Below are 16,188 nucleotides of genomic sequence, written 5' to 3'. Positions count from 1 at the left end.
TTCAAAAAATATTTTCATAAGGAATGTTTGTAGCAACTAGGTAATCAATACAGCACTGGCTCAAAAGTAGTTATATTTGTTGAAAAACCAAATGTTCTGTACCTAGAATCATTGTTATAAAAGAGATACAGCTCAAAGAAGCAAGTAAATAAATCTGTATAGAATGCAGGGTAAAGAATAGTTGAAGATCTGACTTGTCTGTCCTTGCTTAAGTCTTTACATCCAAAAAATGGGGGAGCCTGATTGAAATCTAAACTTCTGAAAACAAATGGTCATTCTTGTTAATATTTCTAAATATTTCCCCAGGAAGCATTTATGATTTAAAAATCTATATTCCCACTAACAATACATGAGTTTCCAAATACTCTGATAAATACTTGGCATTATTATTTGAATTTTTGCCAATTTGTGCATGACAAAAATGGTATCTCATCAGTGTTTTAAAATTTTTTTCTAGTGGTATTGATCAGTTTTTCATATATATTGATTGGCAATTTGGATTTTATTGTTTAAGATTTTCCCCATTCTGCCGAAACCGGTTTGGCTCAGTGGATAGAGCGTCGGCCTGCGGACTGAAAGGTCCCAGGTTCGATTCCGGTCAAGGGCATGTACCTGGGCACATCCCCAGTAGGGGGTGTGCAAGAGGCAGCTGATCGATGTTTCTCTATCATCAATGTTTCTAACTCTCTATCCCTCTCTCTTCCTCTCTGTGAAAAATCAATAAAATATATTTAAAAAAAAAAAGATTTTCCCCATTCTTCTGTTAGAATTGTCTCCCTAATTGATTTATAGAGGTTTCTATTCTAGTTTTCTTTTTAATGGAGACACATTCTTCATATGACCACATCTCAAACTGATCTCCATTCTGCAAAACAGAAGGCATAATATTAGGTTATAATCTGTAAAGACAATTTATACAATATATAGGAATGAAAAATGTATACTAAGAGTACTGGTTAATAATGGCAGATTTTGTAATCAAAGAAAACATGATAATTTCAAGAAAAACATCAAAAGTGCTTTATTCAAAGTAATGTCCATTGCTAGCTACACATTTCCCCCATTTTTCAGGTAATTTGTGGATACCGTCCCAATAGAACTTTTCTTGTTTTGAGGCAAACCATTCAGAGACCCAATTTTCCATTTCTTCGTATGTTTTGAAGTGCTGCTCAGAAAGTGGGTGTGCTATCGATTGGAACAAGGTAATCTGAAGGAGCAAGGTCTGGTGAATACAGTGGATGGGTTAATACTTCCCAGGCAAGATCTTTTAATGTGTCCTTAACTGGTTTTGAAGTGTGTGATGGTGCGTTATCATGAAGCAAAATTACTTTGCCATGTCTTCTGGCACATTCTGGTCGTTTCACGATCAAAGTGTGTTTCAAATTGATTATTTGTTGTCAGTAGTGATCAGTATTAATGGTTTCACCTGGTTTTAGAAGCTCATAATACACCACACCTTCCTGATCCCATCAAATGCAGAGCATTGTCTTCTTTCCCAAGCGATTTGGCCTTGCAGTCAATGTTGATGGTTGACCTGGATCAACCCATGATTTTGTGCATTTGGGATTCTCAAAATATATCCACTTTTCATCACCAGTCACAATTCAATGCAAAAAAAGACTTTCTTTTGTGCCATTGAAGTAACATTTTACTGATGACTTTTTGGTTTTCCATTTGTCTTTCCTTCAGTTGATATGGCACCCATTTTCCTTTCATTAAAATCTTTCCCATTGCTTGTAAACAATCGGAAATTGTTTGCTGAGCAACATTTAATCTTTCTGAAAATTATTTTTGAGTTTGACATGCATCTTCATCCAATAATGCTTGTAATTATTGGTCTTCAAACTTTTTCGGTTGACCTGGACGTTCTTTGTCTTTCACATACATCACTTTTAAAGCCTTTAAGCCAGCGTTCACAATTATCTTGAAATGGAGCATGTTCACCATAAGCTTCCCGAAGTATACAGTAACTTTTTCTTAAAAATAAAGTAATGAATTAAAACTTCTCACAAATACTCTTTTTTTGGCACAAAATTCAACATTTTACTTAATTTTTAAGTAAAATTATCTATGATGTCAACACCTTCAGCAAATTTGACATATAAAGTTTTGAAGCTTGCTGTCAATACAACAAAATAGCATACATATCGAGTCACATATATCAACATATGTGTAATTCCATCTATTGAAAAAGATCCACGTTATTAACTGGTATACCTAGTACATTGAAAAACATGTGAGAAATAGAAAGCAAATGCAATTAAAAGTTAATGAACTGCTGTAAGAGATCAACCGAAGGACTTGTACGATGCATATAAGCATAACCAATGGATACAAGACACTGGGGGGGCGAGGGGGGAAGGGCATGTACTGGGGGGTAGGGGAGGCCAGGGGGAGGGGTCAAGGGGGGAAAAAAGGAGACATATGTACCACTATTTGTAATACTTCAAACAATAAAAAAGTTAATGAACTCTTGAAATGTATGAGTTGTTATATTGACAATTTTCTAGGTAATTTTGGGCTGTCACCCCTGGAAGTATTTGAAAACATCCATTTCATGGATAAGTCATTATTTATGCTATTGTTTAAAATTCCTTTTTGTGCTAAATTTAAACATTTTTTATTCTATTGACTCTCAGAAAATAATACAGAACAAAGGGAAGTTATGTTCATTAATGTCTACAGAGAATACAACCAAAAATTTGAATAGTAACCACAAATAAGACACTTGACAGTTTTCATGTTTTTTAAACTCACTTTCCTTCCAAATAATGAAAAAGTAATCATCAAAGTTCCAAATGCAAGTGTACATTGTTTAAACTGAATAAGTTCCCACTGTGAATGCATTTAGTGTTTCTAATTGTTTAGCTTGTGTGTATTTTCATGATCAACTATTTTTCTTTGATAAATTTCAGCACATATATGACTGAAAATGTTACTTTAAATGGGAAATTAAACCTGAGTCAGTGATGGGAACACAAACCAGAAAGTAAAAGACCTAATATGTAAGGATCATTATGAAAACACAAGACACAAACAAGCCACCAAATTGCACAACTCCTGGAGGCATCAATCACACTATAGCCTGTATAAATGATGCCTCCCAGGGTACATAAATCCTATTACCTGAATAATAAGGGAGAAGCAGTACTGAAAGCTACAGAGTTATCTTACCCAGAAGCTGTAATTGAAAGGTAGAGTCAAGAATTAGATTTCTTTTAAGTTGGACATATTGCCTAAAACATACAGAACATGTACCATGCACCAAGCACTGTGCTCATTACAAACCTATCCCTAATCTGTACAAAATCCCTGTGATGTACTATGATGACTATATTAAGGTGTGGAAATTGAGGCTTCGATTAATTGAGTGGATATACATGTAGTTAATACTAGAGCACAGCTCTGAACACATGGTTAACTCGTTCCAAAGTCTGACCTCCTAGTCTCTACATATCATGAAATATGAAAACAAATATTTATTCAACTTAAAAAAATACTTTTACACTTCCTGTAGCTTAAATCTTAACACAAAGCATGTAAATTTTATCACTCCCATTTCACAGAGATGGTGATTGTGGTTAAAGGTCGTGTAATAGAAGGTGGGACTGGCCTCAAATCTGTCTTTGGCCCTCAAACTACATTCACATCAGGCATGATGCTTTTTTAGTAGAACACACTAAATATGCTATGAAACAAGGAAGAACATTGACTTTTGTACCTCTTTATATAAATCACCAAGATGAAAGATATTGTGAACTTCATTGACCTTTACTCATCTATAAATTGATATCAATTGTATCTGACCTATCAATTAGTTAATGTATGTATCAATTATATAATACTATAGGCCTGATGCACGAAAATTTGTGCAAGAGTAGGCCTTCCTTCCCCCAGCTGCCGGCACTGGCTTTGCTCCGGTATCCGGGCTTCCCTCCTCCAGCTGCCAGCAGGCACCCGGGGCTAGGGCTGGTTTCCCTCTGGCCCCGGCTTTCATCAGGAAGGACCCGGTCTAATTAGTATATTACCCTTTTATTATAGATGTAAACCACTATGCCAATAGTAGTTACTAGGTGTGTTTTTTTATTTAACCAATACTATTTCTATCATAAATACTTGAAATCCATGGGTGAGATAAATACTTTTAAGAGCCATAAGATAGGTGTATATACAGATCAAGTTTCTAAGAAGGGAATTAATACACCAAATTGACTCTGACGTGACAAAAAAAAAAGAGCAACAAAGGAAGAGAAGGAGCCTGGTGAATAAGCTCAAGTTTGATAGATTCCTGCTAATCACATCTCATTTTAAAATTACTTTTCCATTGCCACTATTTGAGTTCAGGCCCTGAAACCTCTTGTCCGCATTTTATAAGTCTCGCCAATTGATTTAACAACCTCCAGATTCTTCTCATTGAAGACACTCTCTACTTAGGTTGCTTCCATAAATTGGCTATTGTAAATAGTACTGCAGTGATGATAAGGGTGCAAGTATCTCTTCGAATTAATGTTTTTGTTTTCTTCAGATGAATACCCAGAAGTGAAATTGCTGGATTATATAGTTCTATTTTTAATTCTTTGAGGGATCTCCACACTATTTTTCATAGTGGCTGCAGCAATTAACATTACCACCAACAGCTTATGAGGGTTCCCTTTTCTCCACATCCTCACCAACATTTAGTATTTTTTTATCTTTTTGATAATAGCCATTTTAACAGGTGAGAGCTCATATCAGATTGTGGTTTTGATTTGAATTGCTCTGACAATTAGTGATGTAGTGCATCTTTTCATGTGTCTTTTGGCCATTTGTTTGTGTTTTTAGAAAAAAAGTTTAGTGAAAGTGTCTTTTGTTTTGCTGATCTTCTCCTTAGATTTTTATATATCACTCTCAACATAAAAACTGAGACAGAGCTGAATTCTCTTGCAAAATTAAAGAAAGAAGTATTTAAACTTAACAGGAGGTAAGTGAGATTGGAGCCAACAAGACTTGATAACTACAGGGAAAGTTCAGAGAAACTTCTGGTGACAACAAAGCCAAGGGCATCAGAGAACACAGTGCCTAAAGAGATTTTAAGATTCTGTTGTGACCCCTCCTTAACATTCTTTCTTCTAAAATAAAATAAAATTAAAATTAAATAAAAAAAGAAACATTCTTTCTTCTATAAAGCCTTCCTTGTTCACATTGACATTTGTGTGAGCAGATAGATCCTGTAGGGGACTTGTAAATGTGCTAAGTTCCATGGTAGAGTGATGGTGAGGGGAGGATAGAGAGCACACAGCAGTGTAGAAGAGATAGAGCGGTCTTATTGGCATCTCAGTTACATCTTCTTCTATAGAAAAAGTTTAAAAGTAGATAAAATGGTGACTGTTTCAGGATAGTGTGCTCTGGTGTGATCGGTTTCTTTATTTTAATACATTTCACATACAGAGAACACATTTTACAATACATGCCAATGATTTTCTAACAAGGAAAAACAAAAAACAATCCTTTAGTCATTAGTTCATTCAATAAATACCTACTGAGCAGCTACTTTGTCAGCCACTTTTCTTGAGTTGTAAAATTTATAAATGATCAAAAATACAAAAATAATCAAAATCTGTGATCTTATGGGAATTAAATTCTAGCCAGATAGACAATAGAAGGGTGGGGCCAACATCTGGCTGGGAGAGGGAAAGCAGGGAGTTAAGAGATAAATTAGAGGTGAGGGATTTTGAGTCAGTGAACATGAGATTCTGTAAAGAGCAGAAGAATGGAACTGTATTTGGTGGGGAAAGTGGGATCAAACAAAGATTTAATATTTTTTCAGATGGGAAAAATAACATTGTACTTTTTGAGAATAACAGTATAAACTGGGAAAACATAATACAAGAAGTGGGGGGCAGATTTCTGGAGCAATGTCTTTACCTGAGTGAAAGGAGCTGAGGTCAAATACACCAGTGGAAGGATCCACCTAAATCAGGTGCAGGGGTGTTATATTGTTAATCAGAAGACGCCTTAATCAATAAGCCAAATTTATTTGGAGTCCTTTTCATTTTGCTAGCACTAGCGGGTCCGGAGGAAATCTTGCTTCTCAAGTTCTGGGGGCCCAATATGGTGGAAGTCTTTCCTATTTATATGTTTTTCAGCTCTTTGTTTTCCAAATTTGGAATGAGATTTCCCGACCTTCTGAGAAAAAGTCCTGTGTGCTGGGACAGGCCGGGAGGCCATATCTCAAGGCCTGGCCTGGCGCCAGCACTGACAACTCTGTCTGGAGCATAGTTTATGGCCTCTCTGGAATGGGGAGCAGTCTTATTTTTCCCTATTATTTAAGCAAGCAAACGTTTACAGAAGCCAGAATAGCAGGGTTAAATTTTAAACAGCAGTTTTTACCCAAGATGGAGGTTACTCTGCTTCAGGGGCAGCTCATGCACCAATGTGTTGTCAGAGCTTTTAGCAACAGGCATTGGTACATTAGTAGATGTGGTGGTGGGATCTAGGAAAGCGCTCCTTTGAATGCTTCAGTGTTCTCAGGGGAGAAGGAAGCAAGGATGTCAGTTAAGGGTGAAGGCCACAGGTAAGTATTCAAAATAAAGTGATAAACAAAATAGATCCAGAAACATAGAAGCAAGGAACAGGCTGTGGAACCCCAGAGGGAAGGTAAGGGAGGGTGGGTGGGAAGAGACCAACCAAAGAACTTATATATGCATAATCCATGGTCACTGACAATAGGGTGGTGAAGGCCTGGGGCTGGAGGTGGGGGAGGGGGGCAGGCTAGAAGAGATCAATGGGGGATAATAGGGGACATATGTAATACTTTCAACAATAAAGATTAAAAAAAAAAAAAACCAATCCTGAGAAAAGAAGAGATGAGAAAATCTTCCAGAAGAGTGGAGGGTGAGCAGCCTGGGGGAAATGTAATATGATTGCTGGGCAGAATTAATCTTTACTTCTAGGTTTGTGACCATGAATTTAAGCTAGGAACAGTCAGCATGGCTGTGTGCTTTTCTCCAGTCATGCTCAGCTTCAGGGGTATAGGCACAGAATTTTGATAGAATAGGATTAACAAAGAAAGTAAGCTGGAAAAATAGGAGCTAGTGACCTAAGAGCAAGGCATGAAATTGAGAAAATAGAAGGGCTGCAGTTATTTATGTCTTCTATGAGAAAAGAAAATTATACTGCTGTTAGTCACAATAAAGAGGAAATAATTGTAGGGTTTTTTTAATTAAATTTATTGGGATGACATCTATAATAATAAAAATGTAATATGCTAATTAGACCAGAGGTCCTTCCAGGTGACCTTCTGGACAAAGCCGCCGTGGCAACAGGGGTGGGGGGGGTGCCCCTTGATTCTATGATACATTATCTGTGTATTGCACTGTGTTTACTACCCAAAATCAAATCCCCTTCCATAGCCATATATTTGACCTCCTTTACCCTTAAAACCCCCTCTCTCCCCCTTCCCTCTGGTAACCACCATACTGTTGTCTGTGTCTATGAGTTCTTGTTTGTTTGTCTTGTTTGTTCATTTGTTACTTTCAGTTTTATACACCACATAGTGAAATTATATGGTTCTTTACCCTTTCTGTCTGATGTATTTTGCTTGGCATGATAGTCTCAAGGTTTATCCATGTTGTTGCAAATGGCAATATTTCATCTTTTCTTATGGCTGAATAGTATTCCATTGTATATATGTAACACATCTTCTTTATGCAGCTCTCTATCCAAGAACACTTCAGTCGTTTCCATGTCTTGGCCACCGTGAATAATGCTGCAATGACCTAGGGGTGCATATCTCTTTGCAAATAAATGTTTTCAAATGTTTTGGGTAGATACCCAGAAAATAGGTCATCGTGTCATATGGTACTGGATTCTTAATTTTTGAGGTACCTCCATACTCTTTTCCATAGCAGCTATATCATTTTACATTCTTACCAGCGGTCAATGAGGATTCCTTTTTCTCCACAACCTGTTATTGTTTGTCTTGTTGATAATAGCCATTCTAACAGATGTGAGGTGGTATCTTATTTTGATTTGTATTTCCCTAAAAGCTAAGAAGTTGAGCATCTTTTCATATATCTGTTGACCATTTGTATGTCTTCTTGGGAGAAATGTCTGTTCAGGTCCTCTGCCCATTTTTTAATTAGATTTTTGGGGTTTTGTTGTTGTGTTGTATGATTTCTTTATATATTTTGCAATTTTTAAAGTGTAGTAAACAGGCTGATTTAAAGTCATTCCTTCACTTTTTAAAAAAATGTATATTTTTTATTGACTTCAAAGAGAGGAAGGAAGAGAGAGAGAGAGATAGAAACATCAATGATGAGTGAGAATCATCGATTAGCTGCCTCCTGCATGTCCCCTACTGGGGATCCAGCCCACAACCCAGGCATGTGCCCAGACTGGGAATTGAACCATGACCTCCTGTCCAGGTTCATAGATCAATGCTCAACCACTGAGCCACGCTGGCCAGGCCATTCACTTTTTTCATGGATGTTATTGATCATCTATATGAGTAAACAAAATTGATCCAGACTCTACCATTATGGAGCATAAATTGAGGTAAGAAAGAGATTTTAATCAATACTTCTAATTGAGACATGCAACTTTTTAATACTTTGTAACAGCTAGACCTAACCTAGTCTGCTGGAGCTTGGTCAATGGAAATTTCATTAGAAGAAGGGATATTTTAGTTGAGTCATGAAGTCTGAAAAGGTGGTAGGTGTGATGGAAAACAGAGAGTAGTGCCTGTGCAAAGACCCTGGGTATATTAGAAGAAATAAAAGATGCTGACTATGGATGGAACAAAAAGATTAGCAGTGAGGAGCCGTACACTATGTGGCTGGAGAGATAGCTAGGTGGGAGCCAGCTTATGCAGCAGTACGACTACTAATCATTTGGACTTTCTAATATGAGAATGGGATCCCCCACAGACAGGAGAGTTTACACTTTTTAAATATTGATAGAATGGACTGTAAGGATACAAGAGTGAAACAGAGAACACTGAAGAAGGGGTATTTTTGATGGAGGAGGGGAGATCAAAAAATATTTTCCGCATACTCAGTTTGAGGTGTCGGAAAGATCTAAATATCTATGGCAAGTAGTCCAAATTATTTGCTGAGAGTAAGATAGAAGTAAGGTGCTTAAAGAAATAGAGGAAAATTCTAAAATAGTTATTGAAGAACATGAGAAAGTTACATGTGTTCACTAACCTTATTGTAGTAGTCATTTTGTAATATCCACATCTATCAATCAAATTGGTACAGTATACTTCTCAAACTTACACATTATCATTATATGTCAATTATTTCTTAATCAAATTGGGGAAAAACAATTATGCCAATAGGCTATATAAGCTGACAAGTAATGTAAGAAGTTGTGGCCTTAAGTGAAATTTCTGAATTGGGTATTTTTAAGGTTGAACAAAAGGTACAGGATGAACATGGGGAGGTGAGGCTCTCAGGTGGATGAAATAACACCACTTCAGGCAGGTGGCCAAGGCATAGTAGCTTAAGTGTTTCATATGATCTGACCTAGAGATGAATGTGAGCAGGTGGACAACCAGGAGGAGGTCAGGTTAAGGCAAACATGTGGAAGACACTGAGACTATACAATATTTTGTTGATCATGGATTAGGAATAGCAAATGGCACACACAGTGAAAGGGGAGTGTAAAAGGTGTGAGGGACTAGCATAGTAGAGAAACCCCAGAGCACTGTGAGAATGTGAACTTGAAAGTGGTTGAGAATGACCAGGGTGTCTAGAACCACAGGAATGCCAAGCAGTGGATTTCACTTCAGTCGTTCCTGGAGGGTGGTGGGCTCTCAGCTTCCCAGGGTTGCTGAAGTTTGGAAAAGATGCCCTGTGGTTTGTGATGGGGCAAGGGGGGAAGACTTCTTGATATCTTTAAGTGACAGCTGTGGAAAGCTCCTAGGAAATGTTTCTTTTATGAAATTGCATTATCCAACAGCTTAATTGTACTTCAATTCTCTGAAAAAGTTAACAGGTTTCCCCCCAAAGAAGAAAAATTAATAGCTTTTAATGAGGGGTGGGAGCATGAGTCACTTCCTCCCCAAGAACCACCCCCTTGCCCTGTGGGCTGATCTAGAAAGCAAGCTCTCTAACGTACTAAAGTAGGTGTTTTCACTTTCTGCTGCTTGATGACACTTACCTTTGGATCAAGTGGTATGTTCCTCCTCCATCAATGGAGACTCTTTAGCTGAGGTGTCATACAGTCTTCAATCAATTGATTCTCTTATCCTAAGTTGTTTTGGACGAGTCAATTTATGTAACCCATTTTGGCTAAATGAATCATTCTCATACTCTTATCAGTTGTGTCTATATTGTGAAAGCAATGACTAAAGCAGTTCATAATCTCTTTATGTAATGTGATTTGTTCACCCTCAGTAAGAAAAGTCTTATGAGTTCAGGCTGTCCATTAACTGTCATGTGTGTGGAACTTGCTATATGCAGCCTCTATTCTAAGCCTCTCAAAGGGAGAGGCACCAATATGTTTATCACTTGAGCTTCTGCCCTGAATCTCTCTCCGTTATTTGTACCTTAGAGAATAATTTGGGACAATTTAGGAATTTAAAAAAGAGGTTTTGCTTTAAGCTCTCTCTATCTCTTTTTTTTTTTTAACCAAAAGCACTAAGCAAACTCCCAGAAGATAAATGACACATTATCCTGGCTTCTCATTCCCCAGAATTCAAAACTCATCTCCAATAGCATGTATTCCTTTCATTAGTTGGGACAAAGACTGAGAGCAAGAGCCCTCCAAAACCCCAACCTGAAAAGGTACCACTTCCCAAACTTCAAATGAGCATGAACCTTCCTTTGCTTTCTGAATTTGGTAATCCCATTTCTTCTCTTAGGAGAGTTAATACAATTAGTAGTCCTAACAGACTTTGAGTGCTTATTAAGAACCATTTATCCATAGCTGACTATGTTTTTGGTAGGAGCATTTACAACTCTAGTTTACTAACAGATGAAGAAACTGAGTCATGGACCATTTCAACAGCTTCCCCTGAATCACACTAGTTATAAATAGTAGGGTCCGGTTTTTAGTCCAGAAGCCCAACTCCAAAGACTCATATACTGAAAGTTGTACTCCACCACCTTAAGGAGGCTGAAAGAGGGGGTGGACTTTTCCTTCCCTCCCAGAGTATAAGATTTTGTTCTATTGTCTCTCAATCTCTTTCTATGCTCAATGCAGTGACTATAATCCCAAATATAATATTTCATGTTCTGAAATGAAATTGATAGCATTCAGTAAAGGATTAACTCAGCAGGCCTGAGTTGTCCAAACCTTGCACATTCCAAACAAAGGTTTGGCCTTGACTGGCTCCTGGAAGGTAATATCCGAGCCCTTAGAATCTTATGCCTGAAAAGAGTATCTATGTTTACCTATGGCTTTGGGTCACAGCACACAGTTTATGTTAACGAAGTAATTTATGGGGCCACACAGTGTCAATTTAATCTTGGAGTTGCTGGAGACTGAGTAAGGTCAGCCATATGAGTATTCCATTTGACTAACCCCCAATAAAAATCCTGGGTGCCATGGTCTAAGTGAGTTGGCAAAACTTCATACATGTTATGGCTAGAAGAACTAAACACTGTCCATGTGACTCCACTGAGAGACAACAACCATGAGCTTGAATCTGATCTCCCTGGACTCTGTTCTAAGCATACAAGATATTTACTTTAATATAAAAGAACACATGAAGGAAAGTTATCTATAATAAAAGTGTAATATGCTAATTAGACTGGACAGCCAAACGTCCTTCCGGACGAAGCCGGGGCTGCGAGGGCTGAGGCAAGCTGCTGCGGCTGCGAGGGCCAAGCCCCTTGCACAAATCTTGTGCATCGGGCCTCTAGTTTGTAATAAAATAATAGATATTTAAACATGGAATTGTCTGGGCATGACTACAATATATAATGTAGTCAGATGCTTGGACATAGACCGCTAAAGAGCACCATTTATCTTTGGAGGCATGATTTTTCCAAACAGTTAACAACTCTCGGCAAATTTCAAAGTGTAATCTCCCCTCAATAGCATTATTCCTTGTGTTGGAGAGTGGGAATTTTTGAGCATGCTTCCAGAGAGGCCGTGGACTATGCCCCAGATAGAATTGTCAGTGCTGACACTAGGCCAGGCCTTGAGATATGGTCTCATGGCCCCTTCCCAGCACGTAGGCCTTCTTTCATAGAACACTGTCAGCTTTCTGGAGAACAGGATGACCCTGTGAATAACATGGTCGTCATTGGCATGATCCTGACATTGCTTGGGAAAACTGTTTTGTCTTGGGTTACTTGTTCTGCAAAAACCGGATGTGGTTAATGTGCTTAAAAGCGGTCCTACACAAAGGGTCGCTGCTGCTCTCTGGTCTCCCTGCACGGAGAATGGCAGAGCAGTCACCTGGCTAGTCACTCGCCCGGCCTGCCGGCTAATAAAGGCTCCCTAAATTTTAATTTGGTCTGGGCTCCAGTGGTCATTCACTCGCATCTGCTCCACAACACTGGAAAATTAAATGCATTTCAACTCTATGCAAAAGTACTTTGTGTTTATATGTAAAACATATAAGAGGTAAGTTTGAAGTTTAGATAATTATGAGTAGATTTTTATCTATCTGATGTCCTGTGGATCAATTGAAAATCATGCAGGATACTGGACAATTCTTTCTTGTGAAGGCTGCCCCTGAATATTTCAGGACAACAGCACTCCTGGTCTTTTCTCATTAAATGAGTTAGGACTATGACATCCTGGGAGAGTGTCATTCTTATTGACAACTACTGATGCAATGGCATTACTTCTTTCTCCATGGTTTAAGCCTGTGTGACATTTCTAAACATGCTCCCATTGGTCACCAGTTCTTTAAATTCCTTCTTAAGGAACTACTAGTAGAAAGGGGCTTATAGCATTTTACATGAATACATGAATACAACCAGTAGCATAACAAGCATGAGAGGAAACTATTTTCAGAGGTTTAGCAATGTTGTTGCTTTCTCCTTCCTCCTTGGAGTTTACTTTTTCTCACCTCTTTCTTCTTCTGCTTGCCACAGTCAAAGCAGCTGTATAGTATTTTCCATGATCATTTTCTCAGGGGAGAAATATGACAAAAGAAAAAAAAGTTTCTTCTTGGCTTTTTTGTTTCAAAAGCCAATACTCATTGGGGCACAGAGATGACTTAGTCAAATTAAGGCAGAGTTTTCTTCCGCTTCAACTCCTGTGAGACTAGAACAGGTTTTATAGGCTGGATGGTGGGGAGCTGAGCCAGGATGAGAAGGCCTGACATGACAGGAATGAGGGATTTTGAAGCAAAGGATCACTCTCAGGAAGCATTTTATTCAAGGACTTGGCAGCTACAGAAAAGCTGCCCTTCCCCAGTTACAGTGGAGGAAGCACTACCTACCACCATTCCCGTTGGTTAAGCTCCCTACTGATTACAAGACTTCTCTGGCACCACAGCCAACTCTAAACTGAGTGTCACCTAGCAGGGAGTGAGTCTGCCAGTGCTGTAATGCTGCTTGGACCCTTACCGATGTATTGCAACTACAAAGTACTCACTTTGATCTCTTGGAAGAAGGGGTAGAGATTGAATTTGTAATAGAACTGAATTTAGGGAACGTCACTGTAACTGGTTTTGGGTGGGAATGCAGCTCATGATCTTTCTAAGCTGGTCAGTGGCCTAATGCATACCCATTGTGCTAGCAAAATGGAAGCCAACTCAGGTGTGGTGTCACCTCCACTGAGACACAAATGAAGATGCTCATCTCATTTCTCCATACAGAAAGACAGTGGTTAAGCTATTCAAGAATGAGATTTGGTTTGTTTGCTTGTTTATTTGATGTGAGGAAGCAAGGGGTTTAAGAAGAAATGGTGATAGTTTTTTTTGTTTGTTTGTTTTATTTTATTTTGTATTTGTTGTCTTAGTTTGGCTTTAGAAGCACATACATATTTATGGCAGATGACTCAACTGATTTCTACAAATATAGATGCTCTGTAGGGTCTTCCCTGAATGTGCACCCTGTGAAAAAAATTGAGCTCCTCTTGACTATTGAGCCATCCTATATAATAAAGTGGTAATATGCAAATTGACCATGATGCCAACACACAAGATGGGCGCCCCATGTGGTCAAAGTTGGCTGCCCCCATGTGGACACAAGATGACCATTAGGGGAGAGCAGTTGTGGGTGATCAGGCCTGCAGGGGAGGGAAGTTGGAGGGAACCAGGCCTGCAGGGGAGAGAAGTTGGGGGTGACCAGGCCAGCAGGGTAGAGCAGTTAGGAGCGACCAGGCTGGCAGGGGAGGGCAGTTAGGGGTGACCATGACAGCAGGGGAGGGCAGTTAGGAGAAATTGGGCCAGCAGGGGAGCAGTTAGGAGCAATTGGGCCGGCAGGGGAGCAGTTAGGTGTTGATCAGGCTGGCAAGAAAGTGGTTAGGGGGTGATCAGGCTGGCAGGCAGGCAAGCGATTGGGAACCAGCAGTCCTGGATTGTGAAAGGGATCCCAGATTGGAGAGGGTGTAGGCTGGGCTGAGGGACACACCTTCCCCCACCACCACCACCACCATGCATGAATTTCATGTACTGGGCCTCTAGTTATGTTATAAGGATGACTGGATATAGGCAGACATGGTTGTTTCACTTAGCCCAAATTGCCCCTCACTTCCCTTTACCCTCCCTCTTGCTCCCTTTCTCCTCTTTCAAAGTCTTCATCTTGAGAATTTTCTTACATTCTAAAAGGTACAAGATTAGAAGTTGCTGCTGTGGCTCTTGTTCCGGAATAATCTTGTTTTGACCTAACTTTGCTAGTAGGGACCCACCCTGAACACAGCAGTGTGGGTGCCTCACATGGTCCTCCTAGTCCCCATGTCAGAACATTAGGAGCATAGGCTGAGTGAACCCCTCGCACAGAACCTACTGCCCAGTGAAAACATGAAGAGATTCTGAAAGCAACTTGTGAGCATTACATTGGGCACTGGATTATATGTGTGTATGAACAAGACTGGACTAACGTACTATGTATTCATGAAATGTTTTATCAATAATATGTTTTAAACTTAAATTTTTAAGACTTGGTTGTATTGAACTGTCTACTGCAATGAAAGTGTCACATTAAGGAAGACAAACATGATTTTGATGGATATATCAATGTTCAGGAGCTAGAAAGCCAGGCTGCTGGCCCCAGTGCTGCTGGTCTCCCACCCCAAATGCACCTTGGAGCTGTCTCAAGTTAATGCTATGTTCTTTGTTTTTCAGCCTCAGGGCTCAGTCAAGGTAGACCCAGGAAAGCCAGGATTCACAGTCATGTCTACATGTTCACACAGAGTTCTTGGTTTGAGGTTTTGTTTAGGGGAGAGGGGCAGATAGTGGTGCTTTATATTTGAATTTTATGCTCACCCAGCAGGTTTAAGCAAAAGTGTGTACATGTCATGGAGAAGATACATCTCAGCTCCTTTTGGGCTTTACTTCTCAGATAGAAACTCTGAGATCTGCCTTCTGAGTACAATACAGTGAACAGAAAAGGGGTGCTGCCACCAATCTCCAGGTAATGCCCCAACCTGTGTTCCTAACTCCTGGACACTGCAACCAGTTCTGCAAAGCATACTATTTCTTTACTGGCATACTGGGTGTTTTAGGTCTGGTCAGGCTGCTATAACAAAATACCACTGACTGGGTGGCTTAAGCAACATACGTTTATTTTCTTACAGTTCTGAGGGATGGAAGTCCAAGATTAAGGTGCCACCAGGGTTGGTTTCTTGTAAGGCTTCTCTTCCTGGCTTACAGACGGCCACCTTCTCACTGTGTCCTTTACATGACCTTGCCTTTCTGGACATAGAGGGAAAGAGAAAGAGAGAGAGATTTCAGGTGTATCTTCTTCTTCTTAGAAGGACACTAGTCCTATTGGATTAAGGATCTATCCTATGACCTCACTTAATCTTAATTACCTCCTTAAAAGCTCTATCTCTAAATATAGTGACATTGGGGGTTAAGTCTTCAACAATGAATTGGGTTAGTGGGGGGACATAAATCAGTTCATAGCAGTAAGTATTGAATTAAAGGAAAGAGCTGATAATCGTATTTTACTCATCATCCAGTCTCTCTTTCTCTTTGCCTTATTCTCTCTCAGTTTCTCTGTCTCTATGCATGTCTCTGTCTCTCGTTAGCTTAATACTCTTTGTACCTCTACTTTCAATTTCTTTCACTACAACATA

The sequence above is a fragment of the Cnephaeus nilssonii genome (genome assembly GCF_951640355.1).
Source record: "Cnephaeus nilssonii genome assembly, chromosome: 6".
In the NCBI taxonomy this organism is placed as follows: Eukaryota; Metazoa; Chordata; class Mammalia; order Chiroptera; family Vespertilionidae; genus Cnephaeus; species Cnephaeus nilssonii.
Note: the sequence above shows the minus strand (reverse complement) of the source record.